The sequence below is a fragment of the Manis pentadactyla genome, chromosome 5, assembly GCF_030020395.1.
Source record: "Manis pentadactyla isolate mManPen7 chromosome 5, mManPen7.hap1, whole genome shotgun sequence".
NCBI lineage: Eukaryota > Metazoa > Chordata > Mammalia > Pholidota > Manidae > Manis > Manis pentadactyla.
In genome coordinates this window covers 60643646-60666221 of record NC_080023.1, presented here as the reverse complement: position 1 = coordinate 60666221, position 22576 = coordinate 60643646, and the positions used below count along the sequence as shown (strand labels likewise).

At 38.8% G+C, this 22576-nt stretch overlaps 1 protein-coding gene across 5 annotated transcripts in view; it reads right to left on the bottom strand.

Moving 5' to 3' along the window:
- The window catches only part of MTHFD2L (methylenetetrahydrofolate dehydrogenase (NADP+ dependent) 2 like), a 161165-nt gene that overhangs the window by 51737 nt on the left and 86852 nt on the right, over positions 1-22576 (bottom strand). The gene's annotated exons all lie outside the window — the stretch shown is intronic.

Sequence of the window (22576 nt, the reverse complement as noted above, 5' to 3'; positions counted from 1 at the left end):
GGTATATTATCCTTTTTACTTGGATTCAGCTAGAGTGTTTCATTGAGAATTTTTGGATCTGCGTTTGTAAGAGATATTGGTCTGTAGTTTTTTTTTTCCTTGTGATGTCTCTGTTTTGGTATCAGAGTAATATTGGCCTTTAGAATGAGTAGGGAATATCCCCATCTATCCTATTTTTAGGAAACTTTCTGAGTAAGTGGCATTAATTTGTCTTTAAATATTTGGTACAATTGATTAGTAACATTATTTGTGCTTGGACTTAAATTACTTATTCAATCTTTTTACTTGTTAAAATTCTACTCAGATGTTCTATTTCTTGTTGTGTACGTTTTGGTAGATTGTGTGTTTCTAGGGAATTGTCTACTACAGTTTTTCACAGTATTCCCTTATAATTCTTTTTATTTCTTTAAGATCAGTAGCTAGAGCCTCTCATTTCTGATTTAGTAATGTGATGCATCCTTCTTTTTTCTTGGTCTACCTAGGTAAAGTTTTGTCAATTTTGTTTCTTTTCAAAAAACCAATTTTTGGTGTGTTTACAGTTTTTATTGTTTTTCTATTCTCTATTTTTCACTTACGATGTAACCTTTGTTACTTCCTCACTTCTGCTTCCTTTGCATATAGCTCTTCTGTTTCTAGTGTTCCAAGTTGGAAGATTAGATTGCTAATTTCATACCTTTCTTCCTTTTTTTAAATACAGATATAAACAGCTATAAATTTCTAAGGCTTACCTAAGCTGCATTTCATGAGTGTTTTATGTTTTCATTTTTTTTCAGCTTAAGTTATTTGTTAATTTCCCTTGCGATTTATTTTTGACCCATTCATAGGAGCGTGTTGCTCAATTGTTACACATTTGTGAATTTCCCAAATTTCTTTGTTATTCCTTTCTAATTGCACTCTGATTGTGGTTGGAGAATATACTTTGTATGACCTCAATCCTTTAAAATTTATTGAGGCTTGTTCTATGGCCTAACATACAGTTTATCCTGGAGAATTTTCCATGAGTGCTTGAGAAGAATGTATATTCTGTTGTTGTGTGGAGTATTCTAGAGATATCTAGTAAGTCTAGTTAGAAAGTGCTACTCAAGCTTCCTATTTTCTTTTTCACCTACTGCCTATTTCTTCTATCCATTACTGAATGTGGGGTATTAAAATCTCTAGCATTATTCTTGAATTGTCTATTTCTTTTTGTGTGTATGTGTTTTTTTCTTTTGTTTTTCTTTGGATAAACTTGACATACAATGTTATATTGTTTGGAAATATACAACATAATGACTCAATAATTATATGTATTACTAGAGGCTTGCCACAGTTAAGTGTAGTTACCCCATTACCATACCAACATATTATGATATTATTGGTTATATTCTATATGTTGTACTTCCATTCCTATGACTAACTTATTTTACAATTTTCAGTTGGTACCTCTGTATCCGTTTCACCTATTTCACTCATCCTCCACCACCCTCCCTATGGGAACCAGCAGTCTGTTGTCAATATTTATGGGTCTATTTCTTTTTTGTTTGCTTGTTTGTTTTGATTTTTATATTCCACATATAAGTGAAATCATATGGTATTTGTCTTTTTCTCCTGACATTTCACTTAACATGATATCCTCTAGGTCCATCCATGTTGTTACAAATAGTAAGATTTCCTTTTTTATGGCTGAATAATATTCCATTGTATGTATGTGCCACACCTTTATCCATTCATCTATTGACGGGCATTTGGGTTGCTTCCGTATCTTTGCTATCGCAAATAATGCTTCAGTGAACATAAGTGCGCACATATATTTTCAAATTAGTGAGTTTTTTTTCTTCAGGCAAATTCCCAAAAGTTGAATTGCTGGGCCATATGGTGTTCCATTTTTAGTTTTTTGAGTAATCTCCATATTGTTTTCCACAGTGGCTGGACCAATTTACATTCCCACCAACAGTGTAGGAGGGTTCCCTTTTCTCCACATCCTTCCTTGCCAACACTTGTTATTTCTTGTCTTTTGGAGAGTGTCCATTCTAACTGGTGTAAGGTGATACTTCATTGTGGTTGATTTGCATTTCCCTGATGATTAGTGATATTGAGCATCTTTTCATATGTCTGCTGACCATCTGCATGTCTTTGGGAAAATGTCTACTTAATTGTCTGTTTCTCACTACAATTCCATCTGTTTTTGCTTACTGCATGTTGGGGATCTGTTTTTAGGGACAAAGTCTGATTCAATTAGATTCAAGCTTCTTTATAGGGGTACTCTTTGAGGCCAATCTTTTATTCCAACCCAAAAGGTATTTTCTTAGCTTTATCTTTCCTTGTTTTTCACTGTTAAATACATAGTTGATCTGCGATTTAGGCTGTCACTCTCAAGGAATACCTGCCTCCTCATAATATTCTATCACCAAAATCTCCATTGGATTTGACAGTGCCTTTAGGCTTGAACTTCCCTAGACTATTCAAATAGACTAATTTCCCTGAGGAATAGCTATGCCACTCTCTAGTCTTGCAGTCTGCTTGTCTCCTAGGCAAAAACTCTGAACCACTTCTCTGGATGTGAAGGTGGGTATAGCTCTTGCTGTCAGAATGACACTCCTGCTTTATAATCTGGTATTTAAAGGCAAGAGTGGTAGTAGATCCTGGTCTTCACACTTTGTCTTTTCTGTCAGGAGGCCTCTACCCTACAAGTGATATGGGATGAGGGTAAATTAGTCCCAATATTTTGACTTGGAGTAGAGCTTCTACTCTATGAATGGTAGCTGAGTGGAGGAAGGGAGCTCCAGACTTCTCAGCTACTCTTGTTTGAAACACAACTTCTACAACAGTGAGCTGAGGGAAATGAGAAATGCTGGCAGCCTGCCCTTCCTGGGAAGATACTAGACTGGGATCTAAGTGGAAAGGGAGCCCTGTGTTCTTGTATACACCTGACAGAATAGAAATTTTGTTATGCTAAGCTGGAGGAGAGGTGAGAAGCAATGGGTCATGGCTCAAATGTGACAGACTTGCACTTTTCTTAGAGAGATTTATTCATTTTCTTGAACGTTTCTCCATTTGTTGTATGCTTCTTAAGAATTTTCAGAGATTTAAAATTTAAGATTTTAAAAACATTTTCAACCTTTATAGTTAACTTAACTGGGGAGAAGGTCTATGGAGCTTCTCATGCCACCATTCCAGAAGTGTCTCCCTGACCACAAGATTTTAGGATATTATTCTGCACTGATATTTATGCTCATATTATCACTACAAAAACTAATTATTTCATCTTCAATGATGACATCTTAAGCCAAATTTACTATAATATTCATAATAATGTCAGATGTTTCATATTTTATGGAATGAAATTCTAAAAACCTTACATTGATTCCATAAATTATATGAAAAACTCAAGCTGTTATTATAGTTAACTGAGTTTCTCTGAAATATCTGTCCAAAGGGAGGTGTCTGTGTGTCAGGAAAGGAGAGGAAAAGAAATATGGGTTACCTCCATCCTTCAAATTTAAACACAAATTAAAATGACAATTCTTTTGCCACACTTTTCTAGATGAGATGATGGCAGAGGCTGGAATTACAAAGTGGAAGTTACCACATCTGTTCTGATTTTTAATACAACAACAAATATTACTACTGCTGCTACTAACAATAATAATATGCACTGTTTAAAAAATATATAATACAAGTCCAACACTACCTAGAAGGAATACCAGAACCACAGGAGTAAGCTAAAACTATTCTGGAAAAATTGGAACATATGGGCATATTATCTATATGTTGATTTGATAAAAAGTGACATTCACTTGGTATCTTTCTCTGTCTTTCTGGATTCTCTTTAATGAGTTTCAAAGTAGAGCCAGAAACTTTCAAACTTCGAAAATTTTGAAAATTTCAACTAATGAAGTTTTCTTTGTTTCACAATTTTACTTACCTTCCACAATCTTCCTCTACACAAATCCTATAGAATTGTTGATTAAACATTTTATGTCCAACTTATCAAGCATGTTAAATTGAATTAGTAAAGTTATTTTATACAGTCAGCACTCAGACAGACATATATTTTTGTGGGGAGTTTATCTTTACATCCTGCCTTTTATTACTGTTTTCAGGAATTATTCTAAAGGAGACAAACTTCTGAGTAGTTATATATCTGGAAATTTCTCTGTTTTACCATCACTTCTGAGTGATAGCCAAGTATAAATTTCTGCATTAAAATTTTTTTCTCAGTTTTTTGAAGATATTACTCCATTGTCTTTTGTAATCCAAAACCATTGATAAGTAATCAGTCTTCACTCAGATTATTATTTGTGGAGCTCTGTTTTTCTCTCGTAAACTTTAGGATTGTTAATGTTCTTTAGCTTTAACATTAGGCAGAAAGACAGACATGAGCGTGATGGAGAGAGAATAAAGCCCATAAAGCCCACTAAAGGGGACTCAAAGAGTTAACCAGATAAAACCAGAGAGCCAGAAAGGACTCACAGAGTTAATTTGTTAATCGGTTTAAGTTTCAAAGGCCAGGAGTGACTTGAAATGCCTGGATATTCCCCAGATGAAAAACAATTCCCCAGATAAAGAAAAGTATCAGAGAGAAGCCCATGTCTTCATTGTACCAATTACATCAGGCCTCCTAAGCCAAAGATTGTCAGTCAAGGACTTCTCTGCCCTACCCCATGAGGTAGAGCACAGAAATGGGACAAGGGTCATGCCATTGTAAAATCTACTTAGCCTGCAAAAAGGGCCCAGCTTATTATTCTTTAACTTAATCTATATGCTGTTCTTCCTCGTCTCCCTACCCTTTAATCAATGCAGTCATTTTGCAACCAGGACAGGAGTCCTCTGAAGTGTAAATAAACTTTTGTGGATGTGGATAAAGAATGCTAAGAACCAGATGAACAAAGTCACTCAAATAACCCTATTCTTTTATTTTTTATTAAGGTATTATTGACAAACACTCTAACAAAGGTTTCACATAAAAAAACAATGTAGTTACTACATTTACCCATATTATCAAGTCCCCCCCATACCCCAATGCAGTCACTGTGCATCAGCGCAGTAAAATGCCACAGATTCACTGTTTGCCTTCTCTGTGCTACACTGTTTTCCCCGTGACCGCCCACACCATGTGTACTAAACATAATATCCCTTAATCCCCTTCTCCCTGCCTCCCCACCCACCCTCCCACACCCCTCCCCTTTGGTAACCATTAGTCCCTTCCTGGAGTCTGTGAGTCTGCTGCTATTTTGTTCCTTCAGTTTTGCTTCATTGTTATACTCCACAAATGAGGGAAATCATTTGGCACTTGTCTTTCTCCACTTGGCTTATTTCACTGAGCATAATATCCTCCAGCTTCATCCAAGTTGTTTCAAATGGTAGGATTTGTTTCTTTCTTATGGCTGAATAGTATTCCATTGTGTATATGTACCACCTCTTCTTTATCCACTCATCTACTGATAGACACTTAGGTTGCTCCAATATCTTGGCTATTGTAAATAGTGCTGTGATAAACATAGGGGTGCATATGTCTTTTTGAATCTGAAAGGTTGTATTCTTTGGGTAAATTCCAAGGAGTGGGATTCCTGGGTCAAATGGTATTTCTAGTTTTAGTTTTTTGAGGAACCTCCATATTGCTTTCCACAATGGTTGAACTAGCTTACATTCCCACCAGCTGTGTAGGAGGGTTCCCATTTCTCCTCATCCTCACCAGCATTTGTTGTTCTTAGGCTTTTTGATGCTGGCCATCCTTACTGGTGTGAGGTGATATCTCACTGTGGTTTTAATTTGCATTTCCCTGATGATTAGTGATGTGGAGCACCTTTTCATGTGTTGGCCATCTGAATTTATTCTTTGGAGAATTGTCTCTTCATATCCTCTGCCCATTTTTTAATTGGGTTATTTGCTTTTGGGTGTTGAGGCGTGTGAGTTCTTTATATATTTTGGATATTGACCCCTTGTCGGATATGTCATTTACAAATATATTCTCCCATACTGTAGGATACCTTTTTGTTCTGTTGATGGTGTCCTTTGCCGTACAGAAACTTTTTAGTTTGATGTAGTCCTATGTGTTCATTTTTGCTTTGTTTCCCTTGCTTGAGGAGACGGGTTCAGGAAGAAGTTGCTCATGCTTATATTCAGGAGATTTTGGCCTATGCTGTCTTCTAAGGGTTTTATGGTTTCATGACTTACATTCAGGTCTTTGATCCATTTCGAGTTACTTTTGTGTATGGGGTTAAACAATAGTTCAGCTTCATTCTCTTGCATGTATCTGTCCAGTTTTGCCAACACCAGTTGTTGAAGAGGCTGTCGTTTCCCCATTGTATGTCCATGGCTCCTTTATCATATATTAATTGACCATATATGGTTGGGTTTATATCAGGGCTCTCTAGTCTGTTCCATTGGTCTATGGTTCTGTTCTTGTGCCCGTACCAAATTGTCTTGATTACTGTGGCTTGGTAGTAGAGCTTGAAGTTGGGGAACATAATCCCCCCAGCTTTATTCTTCCTTCTCAGGATTGCTTTGGCTATTCGGGATCTTTTGTGGTTTCATATGAATTTTAGAACAATTTGCTCTAGTTCATTGAAGAATGCTCTTGGTATTTTGATGGGAATTGCATTGAATCTGTAGATAGCTTTAGGCAGGATGGCCATTTTGACAATATTAATTCTTCCTATCCATGAGCATGGGATGTGTTTCCATTCATTGGTATTTTCTCTAATTTCTCTCATAAGTGTCTTGTAGTTTTCAGAGTATGTCTTTCACTTCCTTAGGTAGGTTTATTCCTAGGTATTTTATTCTTTTTGATGCAACTGTGAATGGAATTGTTTTACTGATTTATCTTTAAATAACCCTATTCTTAAAACAAAACTTCAAAGGAATTATTAATCACTGATATATATCATGCCTTATGCTGAACCCTACTCAAAAGGTCCTATAAAACCCCAAAGCCTAAACCCTTAAGTTGCCTCCTCTCTGAGGTTGCCTGCACTCCCCTCTCTTTGAGTGTGCACTCTTTGCCTTAAATAAAGGCTTCTTAGTACTTAATTTATTACATTGTATCTATGTACTCTTCCAGTGGTAAGCTTTTTTTTCACTTTGCTATTTCATTCTATTCTCCATACTTAAGCACGAGTCTTCACTCTCTCTCTGTCCTACTTCAGACAAGTAGGAAGGGGCTACTGAAATCTTTGATCTGGGCTTGCAAGTTCCTGTCGCCTGGGCGACCCAGACAGGACTGCAGCTAACGACTGTGCTCTTTAGAAGCCTGCCTGAAAATCTTTCCTTGCTTTGGGAAGTTCCCAGAACATAATCTCACTCCATCCAGTGCTCTGTGGCTCCCCCAAGTCCTGGGGTTAGTAGGGACTTAGTTCCCATGCCATGCAGATTCAAGCAGACAATGGACACCAGGTGACCTTAGCTTTAGGAGTTGGCAAGGGATCTATCCTATGCCAAGCAATTCAATAAGCTTCCCTTTACTGTTCTTCATTGTTTTCTGCTGCCTGCAAGGCAGCTGCCATTCCCTGCTAATCTCGCTTTAATGAATCCCTTCCTTAACATTCATTCTGACTTCCCTGTGTGTCTAAATCAAATTTCTTCCCAACATCAATATTATGTATCTATGTATAATTATTTTATTTTAATATTTCTCGGCACTTGGTAAATTTTTTCAAACTCAGGACTCATTATCTCTCTTCAGTTTCACAAAATTATCAGTGATCTTGCCTTAAATGTTTTCTCTACATTTATCTCTAATATCCCCTCCTGAAGGAGTTTCTTAATTTATCATCTATATCCCAAGCCTTATTTTCTAGTTGTTTATCTCTATGTGTTGAACTCTAGGATGCATTCATTTTATTATTCTAGTGGGTTTAATTTTTGCTATATTCATTGCTATCCAGTCTACTTGTAAAGTTTTGTTTATTTTATAAAAAAATAAAATATTTTTATTATTTGTAGTTTCATTTCAACAACTATATTTTTCACTTCCAATGTTTCTAATTAATTATTTTGCATAATTATCTGTTCTTATTGAAGAACCCATATTGTTGTTTTCAAGCTTTCATTCTTCTCTCATGGCTATAATCTCTTCTTTATCTTGCTAATGGCATCAAAAATACTTAAAAGTCCATTTTGGTTGTACTCAAATGCCTGTTTTCCTCCTCACTGTCAGTTTTTGTTTATCAAGTTTGTTGTTTGTCCTTCCTTGTCTTTGTTAAGTGCCTGTATAGTCATTTTCCACAGGATATCTCCTAGCACATCCAGGCCTCCTACAATACACTGGATGACCTCAGCATAGGCTCCGCTGGCAGTCTGGCACCAGAACAGCCCTGGCACTCGGGGATGCACTCTTCACAGATCCTTTTTGAAGCTTACTCCTGCAAAGGCTCCACTCCAGATTCCCATAACTGCACAAGCTGTACTGCAGGAGCCCCAAGCTATATGGCAGGAGGGACTGCTCTTCTAAGCTCATCTGAGACAGTAGAACACAAGAGGCACTTTTCCTAGCACCCAGTTTCACACAATCTGTGCAGATGTAGCCCTGAGCTATGTACACAACTTGTGTGGGCATAAAGATGCCAGCACCTTTTTTCAAGCATTCACCTATGTCCCAACCTTCTCCTGCCTGGGACTGACTTCACAGCTTCAGAATGTCCTGAACCTTATTTGTTCCTTATTGCTTTTTTCTTTTAGAGGAATTCTTGTTTTCTAGAACTTCTATGTTTATTAATTTTAAAAACATTTTGCGTTAATATCTGAGTTTGGAGCAGATAGAATGAAGCATATTTCAGTATGTGCTAAATTCAATATTATTGACCAAAAGATCTTACAAATAATTTCTGAACATAGAATATTCTATGTTATCAACAAATAATGCATACAGCATATATTATATATCATAAGATATGCAGAAATATCATTTCCCCATGCATAGAGAAAAATCATACTGAGGTAGGTTTTTAAAGTCTATGAAAATTGATCATGAAAGTACCATGTTGGAGAACAACCTACTGATTCTCTGTAAATCCAACATGGCTAGTTTTCCCTTTAGTACTTGATCAGATCAATTTCTCTGGTTGACACCATAGGTGGCATCTAGCTTAGGTTTAGAGGCTAGGCTGAATAAAAAATAAATAGCATGTGTCATCTCCAGACTCATGCAATGCTGCACAGTACTTGACTTCTAGGAGATGTAGGAACTATGACTATCTGAAGACTGAACATTTCTATCTCATGTTTTCTCTTGGGCATAATGTAATTAAGTAGAAGGTCAAGTAACACAGCCTATATTATTTAAAATATTATTTTTCACTCCTAGTTTTCACTTCTCCTGTTGCTTTAAAAATTTATCTAGGTTAAGTGCAATACCATGCAACTCACCTTGCCACGTGTTTTGATATTTTAATGATTTCTGATGCTTTTTCAAAGGAACTATTTCAGCATTTACTATGGGATGGAAATGGGCCATGGTTTCAACCATCAGGCAGATAGCATGAATTGTGGTAATTAAGCAGCTTAAGAACTTAAGCACTCTTCCCAAATGTCTGACTTATACTCACTCAAGAAAATGCTTTCTCATGTAGCAGCAACCAAATCACTAACCGGTGCAAATCAAAGCCAAGCAACACAAATCAACAACAAAAAAACCCATAGTAAACTCTAAACAGCAAGTGCATTGGACTAAAAGTCAGGAATTCTTAGTTCTAGTACTGTGTATACAACAGCTAGGAGTGTGACCCAAGATAAATCATGCAACTGTCTGGATACCATATTTAAAATAAAAGTTGTGGATATCTAACTCCTAAGAGAATTTCAAATATAAATATCTCACAAAATATTCACTAATGAACTTGTGTTAACATACATTTATCCATCTAGCCAATCATCCATTTAACAGGCACTTACTGATGGCTTACTATGCATTATACAATATTTAAAAACTTGTTATTGGTTAATATCACTATCAATATAATGAAAAAAAGACATTAAGTATTGGGAAGCTGACAAGCCCACAGTGCAGACAGTGTTTGTGTGAAATTCTAAGTGTGCTTGAAATCAAACTATAGCCTAACTGAGAGTTCTTATACACATCTACCATGACTTGCCTGGATGCCTTTGTACCACTTCCTGCCTTTGCTTTGGTATCTTCCTTTCCACTGACAAAACCAGACCGTAGGGCACTCTGACATTTCTTCAAAGCCAATAGGCAGAGCTCTCTCTACTATCAAGCAAAGACCTCTCCTCACCATCCATCTTTCTGGTCTGAAGATCATACCACTTCCCATGAGAAAGTGTGCTGATGAATGTAATAAATGATCTCACTCTTCACTTGAGACCCCACCCCTTAAAACAGGGAGGGAGTGGCCTTAAACATATAATAATCACGGAACAGCAGTTGGAACAAATAGTAAAAAGAGGATTGCTCTGTTACATCTATCAACAAACTGAATAGTATTATTTCTAATTGTGGTCATCCACAAAGCATAGAGACAATATTTTATTAAAAAAATGTTTGAGGCCAAATGTCACAGAGTCCACTGCCATAGATGAGCTCAGTGTGTGAACCCAAGTCAGAAAAAAAATGAGCACTTTGAGAGAAAGAGAAAAGCTCTGTTCTCTCACAGATTTAATGGGTGGCTCTGTTACCTTGCCTTATGTTTTGTTTTGGGAGAATTACTGGTTGCTTATAACACACTTTGAAATGCAAAGACCAAACAAAATGAAAAGGGCAATACATTCATGTTCATCTAGGAACACTAAAAATATGCAGAGCATGGAACTCTGAAGAGGCCTGAGACGAAAGCAAGGAAATCAAGGGAATAACTTTTTGAGATTAAAAATAAAAAGTTTATTAAAAACAAACAAGACAAAGTGATAAAACTAAATACCAAGAAAGGCTAATGTCTGCTTTAAAAAATCCACAAAAGTGGATTTGAGAAAGCTTCAAGATTTCATGTAGAGTTCTTGTGAAACCATAACAACCCCTTCCCAGGTAGCTCAACAGGTAGGTAATGGGACATTAGGCTGACACTGGAAGTACCAGCATAACCCACAGAGCCCTGGTCCCCAGGGAACTTGAATGCACTGTTTGGAAGATGACTGATAAAACTGAAAAGCTCTACAACAAAATATGCCAGATCTACACAACATGCCGTTAAAACTGGTAAAAGGAAAGAAAACTGTGAAGGTTTTTCTTGCTATTATTAATAAATCCTTGAAAAGCATAAGCCAGCCAAATAGCCACTTACTCTGGGAGGCCTTCTGTAGTCACATTGACCCTGATACTAGACCAAGTCCCTTCTATATACACATTGATAGCCCTTGCACTCTTGCACAATTTTCAAATTTTGTCACTACATTTGTGTTATTATTTAATGTCCTATTTGAGTATAGTATAAACTCAACATGGGCAGAAAATATTAAGTTTGGTTGTACGCTCAGCACTTAACATTGTGCTGGGCATTACTAGGTGCTTAATAAATGTGTTGAGTAAATGAATGGAGGGAGACTGTAGCTTTAGACTAGCTTGATACGCCAGTACTGGGAAAGTGGCACATTCATGTGATTAGGAGAAAGACAAAAGGAAAAAAGGCCCAGAGGAAAACAGGAAAGTCAACCAAGGCTCTTGTCCTGTATATTTTATGGTGAAAAGGAGTTAATTTAAAGAAAGCAATGGGATACAATTCAGCAAGACATCTTGAGATTCTTGGTAGTAAGGAGGAAAGAGCCTCCAAGAGGAGACAGAACATTATTTGAGTAGTTGCTGTCATTTGTGCAGTGTAATTTAATTGGCTCGGCTGTCGCTGCAGGGCTGTAGAGAAGGAAAAAGGTGAAACAGCTCCACGTGTCTCTGCAGGTCTTGGGAGTGTCTTACCTGGCAGCAGTGGTAAGGACTGGCAGGCGGGGAAGAGAAGTGAGCAGAAATACCAGGAGTTCCTAATCACAAATTCCAGAGGGAAATGTGGATGTAAACCAGTAATTCTGCCCCATGTGACATCACAGGGCAAAGTGCGGTCTGAGAAATTCTTCATGTGGGAAATTGGAATGATATGGATGGCTCTACAGTAGGAACTAGTAGTTACCCAGGAGGGTAATCAAGTATGCCACTGGGTCTGCACAAACATGCAACCCGAGTCACCGGAAAGGACTTGGGCTTTGGAGGCAAACAGATCTCCGCCTTGACAATTATAAATTGTGTGATCTTACATTAATGGTAGGATTATATTCCACATTTATAAAAATAAACATAATAACACTTCCCATTCCTTGGCCTAGGTTTGCTGTAAAAATAAAATTAAGTAGATGAAAGCACAGAGTATAGTATAGTGCTTGGCACACAGTAACATTCAAAGAGTGACAATTGCCTTTGGCTTCATAGTTTTCTAATTGAAATCTCAAACACAATATGAATATTCAATTTATTTTGTGAATATCCCCAGTTATTTCCTTAAGCTAAAACACAAATATGGTTTAAAGGACCACATATAGATCAACTAAAACTGCCCTGATTTTACCTCTTTTAGCCACTGTTGTGTGACTATGATGTCTAGCTGATTTGAGGAGACCAATGACATGATTAGTGAGTCATTATTTTTGTCTCTTTGGTGATGGGGCTGTTATTTCATTTACATAATTATTCTAGGATTAGTGGTGTACCAAGAATTTCCACTTAGAGCCCACAGGCCAGAATCCCTAATGAGCACATTTCATGCTGAAAAAAACATTTAATGAATATGCAAGAATAAACAACAATAAAAACAAGATTTTGATTTGACTTATATGCTAATTTCTTGGCCATCAAAATCATATTAAAAAATGTACTAGGAACTTAAGTTCTTCCAGCTGGAGTACATATTTTGCTGGAAACAAATATGGGTCTATGACAAAAAGGAATGGAGATGAAGGCATAATTTTTGCTCCTTTCAATAGATTGTTATTTCCTAAAGGATGTCAGCATCACTCTGTGAGAATGTATTCATCACAGCCACACATTTTGAAAGGAACATATATGGTAGGTTGTATTTTCTAAGAGCAAAAGTGGAATAAAGATGTATTAGTACTCTACTAAAATATGGAAAATGCCAACTTTTTTTTTGCTATATGAACATATGAATGCAAAATGTTACTTACTGGCAGAGAATTATAGAATTGTTGTCACATCTGCAAGCTTTGCAAATTTAAACACATGCTTGTTTTTTGTCTTCCTTAAATATGTCCCTTTGGTTCTATTAAAAAGTATTATTAATAAAATATGAAAAGTGTGAATAAGACAACTACAAATTCTTGAGAAAGTAATGCATGTCAAACGTATCCTCTTTCAATTATTTTAACACTTGCACTTAAGATAAAGCAAATAAACTAGGAAAATAAAAGCACATCTCATTTGCCAAAATCATGGCAGCAACAGCCAAATTCAGAATACAGAAATCAAGATCAGAGGCTTTAGTATAAGATGTGGTTCCCAGCCCTGTTCCAGCCACTTCATTATATGACCATGGGTGAATCAATTCTCTTTAAGCTTCAACTTTTTGCATCTATAACAGGAGGATAGTAGTCTTGCTGTCCTCATAAGGGTGTCATGAAGCTTAAATAAGACTATGTTTCAGAAATGCTCAATAAATATTAGTCATTATTACAATAAATAAACATTATGAACACTGATACTTAAATAAATAAAATGAGGAAAAGCCCATACTTAAACCTTCTATTCAAAGATTATTTTAAAATCTATTTGATAAAAACGACAGCATTTAAAAAAATAATGTCCCATGATACTCAGAATATGAGAATGTGTGAATTATTTAATCTTGTAGAAAATATTTTTAATGACCTGATACATGCCTTCTTAGAAGTATCAAGGACTAGCTAGGGCTGGAAATGAGTCAGATAAATCTGAAACTAAAGAGGTTTTTCTAAGGTTTAAAATATTTATATAGGGGTGGAGCCAAGATGGCGGCGTGAGTAGAGCAGCGGAAGTCTCCTCCCAAAAACGTATATATGTTTGAAAATACAACTATCCCGAAAAGAGAGACCAGAAGATACAGGACAATAGCCAGGATACATCCACACATGAGAGAACCCAGCCCCTTACGAAGGGGGTAAGATACAAGCTGCAGTCCTGCGGGACCCGAGCGCCCCTCACCCCAGCTCCCGGCAGGAGCAGAGGAGTCGGAGCGGGGAGGGAGAGGGAGCCCAGGACTGCTGAACACCCAGCCCTACACATCCGCACTGGAGCACAGACACACAGTGCGTGGGGTGCTGGATACTAGAGGAACAGGGCAGTAAAATCTGCGAGCGGGTCCCCGCAGCCGGCGCCCCTGGGACAAAGAAAGTGAGTGCTTTTTGAAAGTCTTAAAGGGACAGGGACCCCACAGCTGGATGGAGGCATCCCGGCACAATCAGTTCAGCAGCTGGGAACCCGGGGAACTCTGGGCGCCCTAACTCCCTGGGCATAAGCACAGCTCCAAGGCCCCTCACGGAGATAAACAGCCTCCAGCCCATTCCCACTCCACGCGACCTCGCCATAGAAGAGACCACAGCAATGGTGCACGGAGCTTCCTTCACAACAGTCGGGCAAGAATCAGAGACCCCATCTGCGCAAAGCTGCCCAGCACAAGCCGCTAGAGGTCGCCATTCTCCCAGTAGAGGAAGGCCACAAACTAGCAAGTAGGGACATTCTCCCAGCTGACATGTGCCAACTACCCATGACTATCTCTATTGCCATGAAAAGGCAGAAGAATTTGATACAGACGAGACTAACCTAGACAGGCTCCCCTGAAAAGGAATCTGGGGAGACAGACCTAACCAATCTTCCTGAAAAATAATTTACAAGTAAGGTCATAACCATACTGATGGACTTGGAGAGAATTATGCAAGAGCTAAGGAGGGAGAATACAGAAATAAAACAATCTCTGGAAGGATTTAAAAGCAGAATGGATGAGATGCAAGAGGTCATTGATGGATTAGAAACCAGAGAACAGGAACGCATAGAAACTGATGCAGAGAAAGACAAAAGGATCTCCAGGATTGAAATAACATTAAGAGAACTGTGTGACCAATCCAGAAGGAGCAATATCCGCATTATAGGGGTACCAGAAGTAGAACAGAGAGAAAAAGGGACAGACAGTGTATTTGAAGAAATAATTGCTGAAAACTTCCCCAAACTGGGGCAGGAAATAGTTGCTCAGACCACAGAAATACACAGAACCCCGAACAGAAGGGACCCAAAGAGGACAAAACCAAGACACATAATTAAAATGACAAAGATCAAGGACAAGGACAGAATTTTAAAGGCAGCTAGAGAGAAGAAAAAGGTCACCAACAAAGGAAAACCCATCAGGCTATCATCAGACTTCTCACAGAAACCTTACAGGCCAGAAGAGAATGGCATGATATATTTAATGCAATGAAACAGAAGGGCCTTGAACCAAGAATACTGTATCCAGCACGATTATCATTTTAATATGAAGGAGGGATTAAACAATTTCCAGACAAGCAAAAGTTGAGGGAATTTGCCTCCCACAAACCACCTCTACAGGGTATGTTAGAGGGACTGCTCTAGATGGGAGCACTTCTAAGACTAAATAGATGTCACCAGAGAAAATAAAATCACAGCAAAGAAAGCAGACCAACCAAATAGTAACTAAAGGCAAAAAATAAAATCACTACCCACTAAAGAAAGTAAAGGAAACACAAAAGAGCACAGAATAAAACACCCAACATATAAAGAATGGAGGAGGAGGAATAAGAAGGGAGAGAAATAAAGAATCACCAGACAGTGTTTATAACAGCTCAACAAGCGACTTAAGTTAGACAGTAAGATACTAAAAAAGCTAACCTGGAACCAATAGCATTCTTCAATGAACTGGAACAAATAGTTCTAAAATTCATTTGGAAACACCAAAGACCCCGAATAGCCAAAGCAATCCTGAGAAGGAAGAATAAAGTGGGGCGGATCTCACTCACCAACTTCAAACTCTAGTACAAAGCCACAGTAATCAAGACAATTTGGTACTGGCACAAGAACGGAGCCACAGACCAGTGGAACAGAATAGAGACTCCAAACATTAATCCAAACATATATGGTCAATTAATATTCAATAAAGGAGCCATGAACATACAATGGGGAAATGAAAGTCTCTTCAACACATGGTGCTGGCAAAACTGGACAGCTACATGTAAGAGAATGAAACTGGATCACTGTCTAACCCCATACACAAAAGTAAATTTGAAATGGAACAAAGACCGGAATGTAAAAAAAAAGTCATGAGAGACGGGCGGAAGATGGTGGCGTGAGTAGAGCAGCAGAAATCTCCTCCCAAAACCACATATATCTATGGAAATATAACAAAGACAACCCTTCCTAGAATAAAGACCAGAGGACACAGGACAATATCCAGACCACATCCACACCTGTGAGAACCCAGCGCCTCGCGAAGGGGGTAAGATAAAAGCCCCGGCCCGGCGGGAGCCGAGCGCCCCTCCCCCCAGCTCCCGGCGGGAGAAGAATAGGCAGAGCGGGAGGGAGACGGAGCACAGGACTGCCGAACACCCAGCCCCAGCCATCCGGGCCAGAGTGCAGACACAGTACGCGCCCAGGGGGCCCTGGATGCTAGGGAAACAGGGCAGCAAGAACAGTGAGCGGGCACCAGAGGCCAGGTGCCAGAGGACATAAGAAAAGCGCGCGATCATTTTTTCTTGCTGTTTTGTTTTGGCGAGCGCTTTTTGGAAGTCTTAAAGGGATAGGGCCCCCAATACTAGGGAAACAGGGCAGCAAGACCGGTGAGCAGATGCCTGAGGCTGGCACCGGAGAATAAAGAAAAACGAGCGGCCAATTTTTTTTTTTTTTTAATTTAAATTTTTTTTTTTTTTTTTTTGGTCATTGTTTTGTTTTGGCGGGTGCTTTTTGGAAGACTTAAAGGGGCAGGGTGGGACACTTAATCCAGAGGTAGGGAATCAAGGGATCTCTGGGCACCCTAACCCCTGGGCTGCAGGGAGCAGGGAGGCCCCTTACGGAGATAAATAGCCTCCAGGCCACTCCCCCTCCAACGCAACTCCACCACTTTGGAGCAGAGGCCCAAACCAGGCCACACCCACAGCAACAGCGGAGATAAACTCCATAGCAGCCCGGCAGGAAGCAGAAACCCTGTCTGCGCGCAGCTGCCCAGCACAAGCCACTAGAGGTTGCTGTTCTCCCAGGAGAGGAGGGCCACAAACCAACAAGAAGGGAAGTTCTTCCAGCCGTCACTCGTCCCAGCTCTGCAAACTATTCCTATCACCATGAAAAGACAAAGCTACAGGCAGACAAAGATCACAGAGACAACACCAGAGAAGGAGACAGACGTAACCAGGCTTCCTGACAAAGAATTCAAAATAAGAATCATAAACATGCTGACAGAGATGCAGAGAAATACGCAAGAGAAATGGGATGAAGTCTGGAGGGAGATCACAGATGCCAGAAAGGAGATCGCAGAAATGAAACAAACTCTGGAAGGGTTTATAAGCAGAATGAATAGGATGCAAGAGGCCATTGATGGAATTGAAATCAGAGAACAGGAACGCATAGAAGCCGACATAGAGAGAGATAAAAGGATCTCCAGGAATGAAACAGTGTTAAGAGAACTGTGTGACCAATCCAAAAGGAACAATATCCATATTATAGGGGTTCTAGAAGAAGAAGAGAGAGGAAAAGAGATGGAAAGTATCTTAGAAGAAATAATTGCTGAAAACTTCCCCAAACTGGGGGAGGAAATAATCGAACAGACCATGGAAATACACAGAACCCCCAACAGAAAGGATCCAAGGAGGACAACACCAAGACACATAATAATTAAAATGGCAAAGATCAAGGACAAAGAAAGAGTTTTAAAGGCAGCTGGAGAGAAAAAGGTCACCTATAAAGGAAAACCCATCAGGCTAACATCAGACTTCTTGAGAGGGTCATCAGACCCTACAGGCCAGAAAAGAATGGCACGGCATGATATATTTAACACAATGAAACAGAAGGGCCTTGAACCAAGGATACTGTATCCAGCACGACTATCATTCAAATATGACGGTGGGATTAAACAATTCCCAGACAAACAAAAGCTGAGGGAATTTGCATCCCACAAACCACCCCTACAGAACATCTTACAGTGACTGCTCTAGATGGGAGCACTTCTAGAAAGAGCACAGCACAAAACACCCAACATATGAAGAATTGAGGAGGAGGAATAAGAAGGGAGAGAAGAAAAGAATCTCCAGACAGTGTATATAACAGCTCAATAAGCGAGCTAAGTTAGGCAGTAAGATACTAAAGAGGCTAACCTTGAACCTTTGGTAACCACGAATTTAAAGCCTGCAATGCCAATAAGTACATATCTTTCAATAGTCACCCTAAATGTTAATGGGCTGAATGCACCAATCAAAAGACATAGAGTAATAGAATGGATAAAAAAGCAAGATCCATCTATATGCTGCTTACAAGAAACTCACCTCAAACCCAAAGACATGTACAGACTAAAAGTCAAGGGATGGAAAAACATATTTCAAGCAATCAACAGCGAGAAGAAAGCAGGGGTTGCAGTACTAATATCAGACAAAATAGACTTCAAAACAAAGAAAGTAACAAGAGATAAAGAAGGACACTACATAATGATAAAGGGCTCAGTCAAACAAGAGGATATAACCATTCTAAATATATATGCACCCAACACAGGAGCACCAGCATATGTGAAACAAATACTAACAGAACTAAAGGGGGAAATAGACTGCAATGCATTCATTCTAGGAGACTTCAACACACCACTCACCCCAAAGGACAGATCCACTGGGCAGAAAATAAGTAAGGACATGGAAGCACTGAACAACACAGTAGAGCAGATGGACCTAATAGACATCTATAGAACTCTACATCCAAAAGCAACAGGATATACATTCTTCTCAAGTGCCCATGGAACATTCTCCAGAATAGACCACATACTAGGCCACAAAAAGAGCCTCAGTAAATTCCAAAAGATTGAAATCCTACCAACCAACTTTTCAGACCACAAAGGCATAAAACTAGAAATAAACTGTACAAATAAAGCAAAGAGGCTCACAAACTCATGGAGGCTTAACAACACGCTCCTAAATAATCAATGGATCAATGACCAAATCAAAATGGAGATCCAGCAATATATGGAAACAAATGACAACAACAACACTAAGCCCCAACTTCTGTGGGACGCAGCAAAAGCAGTCTTAAGAGGAAAGTATATAGCAATCCAAGCATATTTAAAAAAGGAAGAACAATCCCAAATGAATGATCTAATGTCACAATTATCGAAATTGGAAAAAGAAGAACAGATGAGGCCTAAGGTCAGCAGAAGGAGGGACATAATAAAGATCAGAGAAGAAATAAATAAAATTGAGAAGAATAAAACAATAGCAAAAATCAATGAAACCAAGAGCTGGTTCTTCGAGAAAATAAACAAAATAGATAAGCCTCTAGCCAGACTTATTAAGAAGAAAAGAGACTCAACACAAATCAACAGTATCAGAAACGAGAAAGGAAAAATCACGACGGACCCCACAGAAATACAAAGAATTATTAGAGAATACTATGAAAACCTATATGCTAACAAGCTGGGAAACCTAGGAGAAATGGACAACTTCCTAGAAAAATACAACCTTCCACGACTGACCCAGAAAGAAACAAAAAATCCAAACAGACCAAATACCAGCAATGAAATTGAAGCGGTAATCAAAAAGCTACCAAAGAACAAAACCCCTGGGCCAGAAGGATTTACCTGGGAATTTTATCAGACATACAGGGAAGACATAATACCCATTCTCCTTAGAGTTTTCCAAAAAATAGAGGAGGAGGGGATACTCCCAAATTCATTCTATGAAGTTAACATCACCCTAATACCAAAACCAGGCAAAGACCCCACCAAAAAAGAAAACCACAGACCAATATCCCTGATGAACGTAGATGGAAAAATACTCAATAAAATATTAGCAAACCGAATTCAAAAATACATCAAAAGGATCATACACCATGACCAAGTGGGATTCATCCCAGGGATGCAAGGATGGTACAACATTCGAAAGTCCATCAACATCATCCACCACATCAACAAAAAGAAAGACAAAAACCACATGATCATCTCCATAGATGCTGAAAAAGCATTTGACAAAGTTCAACATCCATTCATGTTAAAAACTCTCAGCAAAATGGGAATAGAGGGCAAGTACCTCAACATAATAAAGGCCATCTATGATAAACTCACAGCCAACATTATATTGAACAGCGAGAAGCTGAAAGCATTTCCTCTGAGATTGGAAACTAGACAGGGATGCCCACTCTCTCCACTGTTATTTAACATAGTACTGGAGGTCCTAGCCACGGCAATCAGACAAAACAAAGAAATACAAGGAATCCAGATTGGTAAAGAAGAAGTTAAACTGTCACTATTTGCAGATGACATGATACTGTACATAAAAAACCCTAGAGACTCCACCCCAAAACTACTAGAACTGATATCAGAATACAGCAAAGTTGCAGGATACAAAATCAACACACAGAAATCTGTGGCTTTCCTATACACTAACAATGAACCAACAGAAAGAGAAATCAGGAAAACAACTCCATTCACCATTGCATCAAAAAAAATAAAATACCTAGGAATAAACCAAACCAAGGAAGTGGAAGACTTATACTCTGAAAACTACAAGTCACTCTTAAGAGAAATTAAAGGGGACACTAACAGATGGAAACTCATCCCATGCTCGTGGCTAGGAAGAATTAATATCGTTAAAATGGCCATCCTGCCCAAAGCAATATACAGATTTGATGCAATCCCTATGAAACTACCAGCAACATTCTTCAATGAACTGGAACAAATAATTCAAAAATTCATATGGAAACACAAAGACCCCGAATAGCCAAAGCAATCCTGAGAAAGAAGAATAAAGTAGGGGGGCTCTCACTCCCCAACTTCAAGCTCTACTATAAAGCCATAGTAATCAAGACAATTTGGTACTGGCACAAGAGCAGACCCACAGACCAATGGAACAGACTAGAGAATCCAGACATTAACCCAGACATATATGGTCAATTAATATTTGATAAAGGAGCCATGGACATGCAATGGCGAAATGACAGTCTCTTCAACAGATGGTGCTGGCAAAACTGGACAGCTACATGTAGGAGAATGAAACTGGACCATTGTCTAACCCCATATACAAAAGTAAACTCAAAATGGATCAAAGACCTGAATGTAAGTCATGAAACCATTAAACTCTTGGAAGAAAACATAGGCAAAAACCTCTTAGACATAAACATGAGTGACCTCTTCTTGAACATATCTCCCCGGGCAAGGAAAACAACAGCAAAAATGAGTAAGTGGGACTATATTAAGCTGTAAAGCTTCTGTACAGCAAAAGACACCATCAATAGAACAAAAAGGAACCCTACAGTATGGGAGAATATATTTGAAAATGACACATCCGATAAAGTCTTGACGTCCAGAATATATAAAGAGCTCACACACCTCAACAAACAAAAAACACATAACCCAATTAAAAAATGGGCAGAGGAACTGAACAGACAGTTCTCCAAAAAAGAAATACAGATGGCCAACAGACACATGAAAAGATGCTCCACATCGCTAATTATCAGAGAAATGCAAATTAAAACTACAATGAGGTATCACCTCACACCAGTAAGGATGGTTGCCATCCAAAAGACAAACAACAACAAATGTTGGCGAGGCTGTGGAGAAAGGGGAACCCTCCTACACTGCTGGTGGGAATGTAAATTAGTTCAACCACTGTGGAAAGCAGTATGGAGGTACATCAAAATGCTCAAAACAGACATACCATTTGACCCAGGAATTGCACTCCTATGAATTTACCCTAAGAATGCAGCAATCAAGTATGAGAAAGACCAATGCACCCCTATGTTTATCGCAGCACTATTTACAATAGCCAAGAATTGGAAGCAACCTAAATGTCCATCGATAGATGAATGGATAAAGAAGATGTGGTACATATACACAATGGAATACTACTCAGCCATAAGAAAAGGGCAAATCCAACCATTTGCAGCAACATGGATGGAGCTGGAGGGTATTATGCTCAGTGAAACAAGCCAAGCGGAGAAAGAGAAATACCAAATGATTTCACTCATCTGTGGAATATAAGAAAAAAAGGAAAAACTGAAGGAACAAAACAGCAGCAGAATCACAGACCTCAAGAATGGACTAACAGGTACCAAAGGGAAAGGGACTGGGGAGGATGGGTGGGTAGGGAGGGATAAGGGGGGGAGAAGTAAGGGGGAATTAAGATTAGCATGCATGGGGGAGGTAGGAGAAAAGGGAGGGCTGTACAACAGAGAAGGCAAATAGGGATTCTACAACATTTTGCTATGCTGATGGACAGTGACTGTAAAAGGGTTTATAGGGGGGACCTGGTATAGGGGAGAGCCTAGTAAACATAATATTCATCATGTAAGTGTAGATTAGTGATACAAAAAAAAAAAAGGAGGGCAGTTCCTCTGTGGTAACCTGCAATGAGTTCTACACAAGAGTATAAAGGGCATATAAAAGTGTAGGCAAAGGGTCTGTTTGTGTTTATACAGAGGATC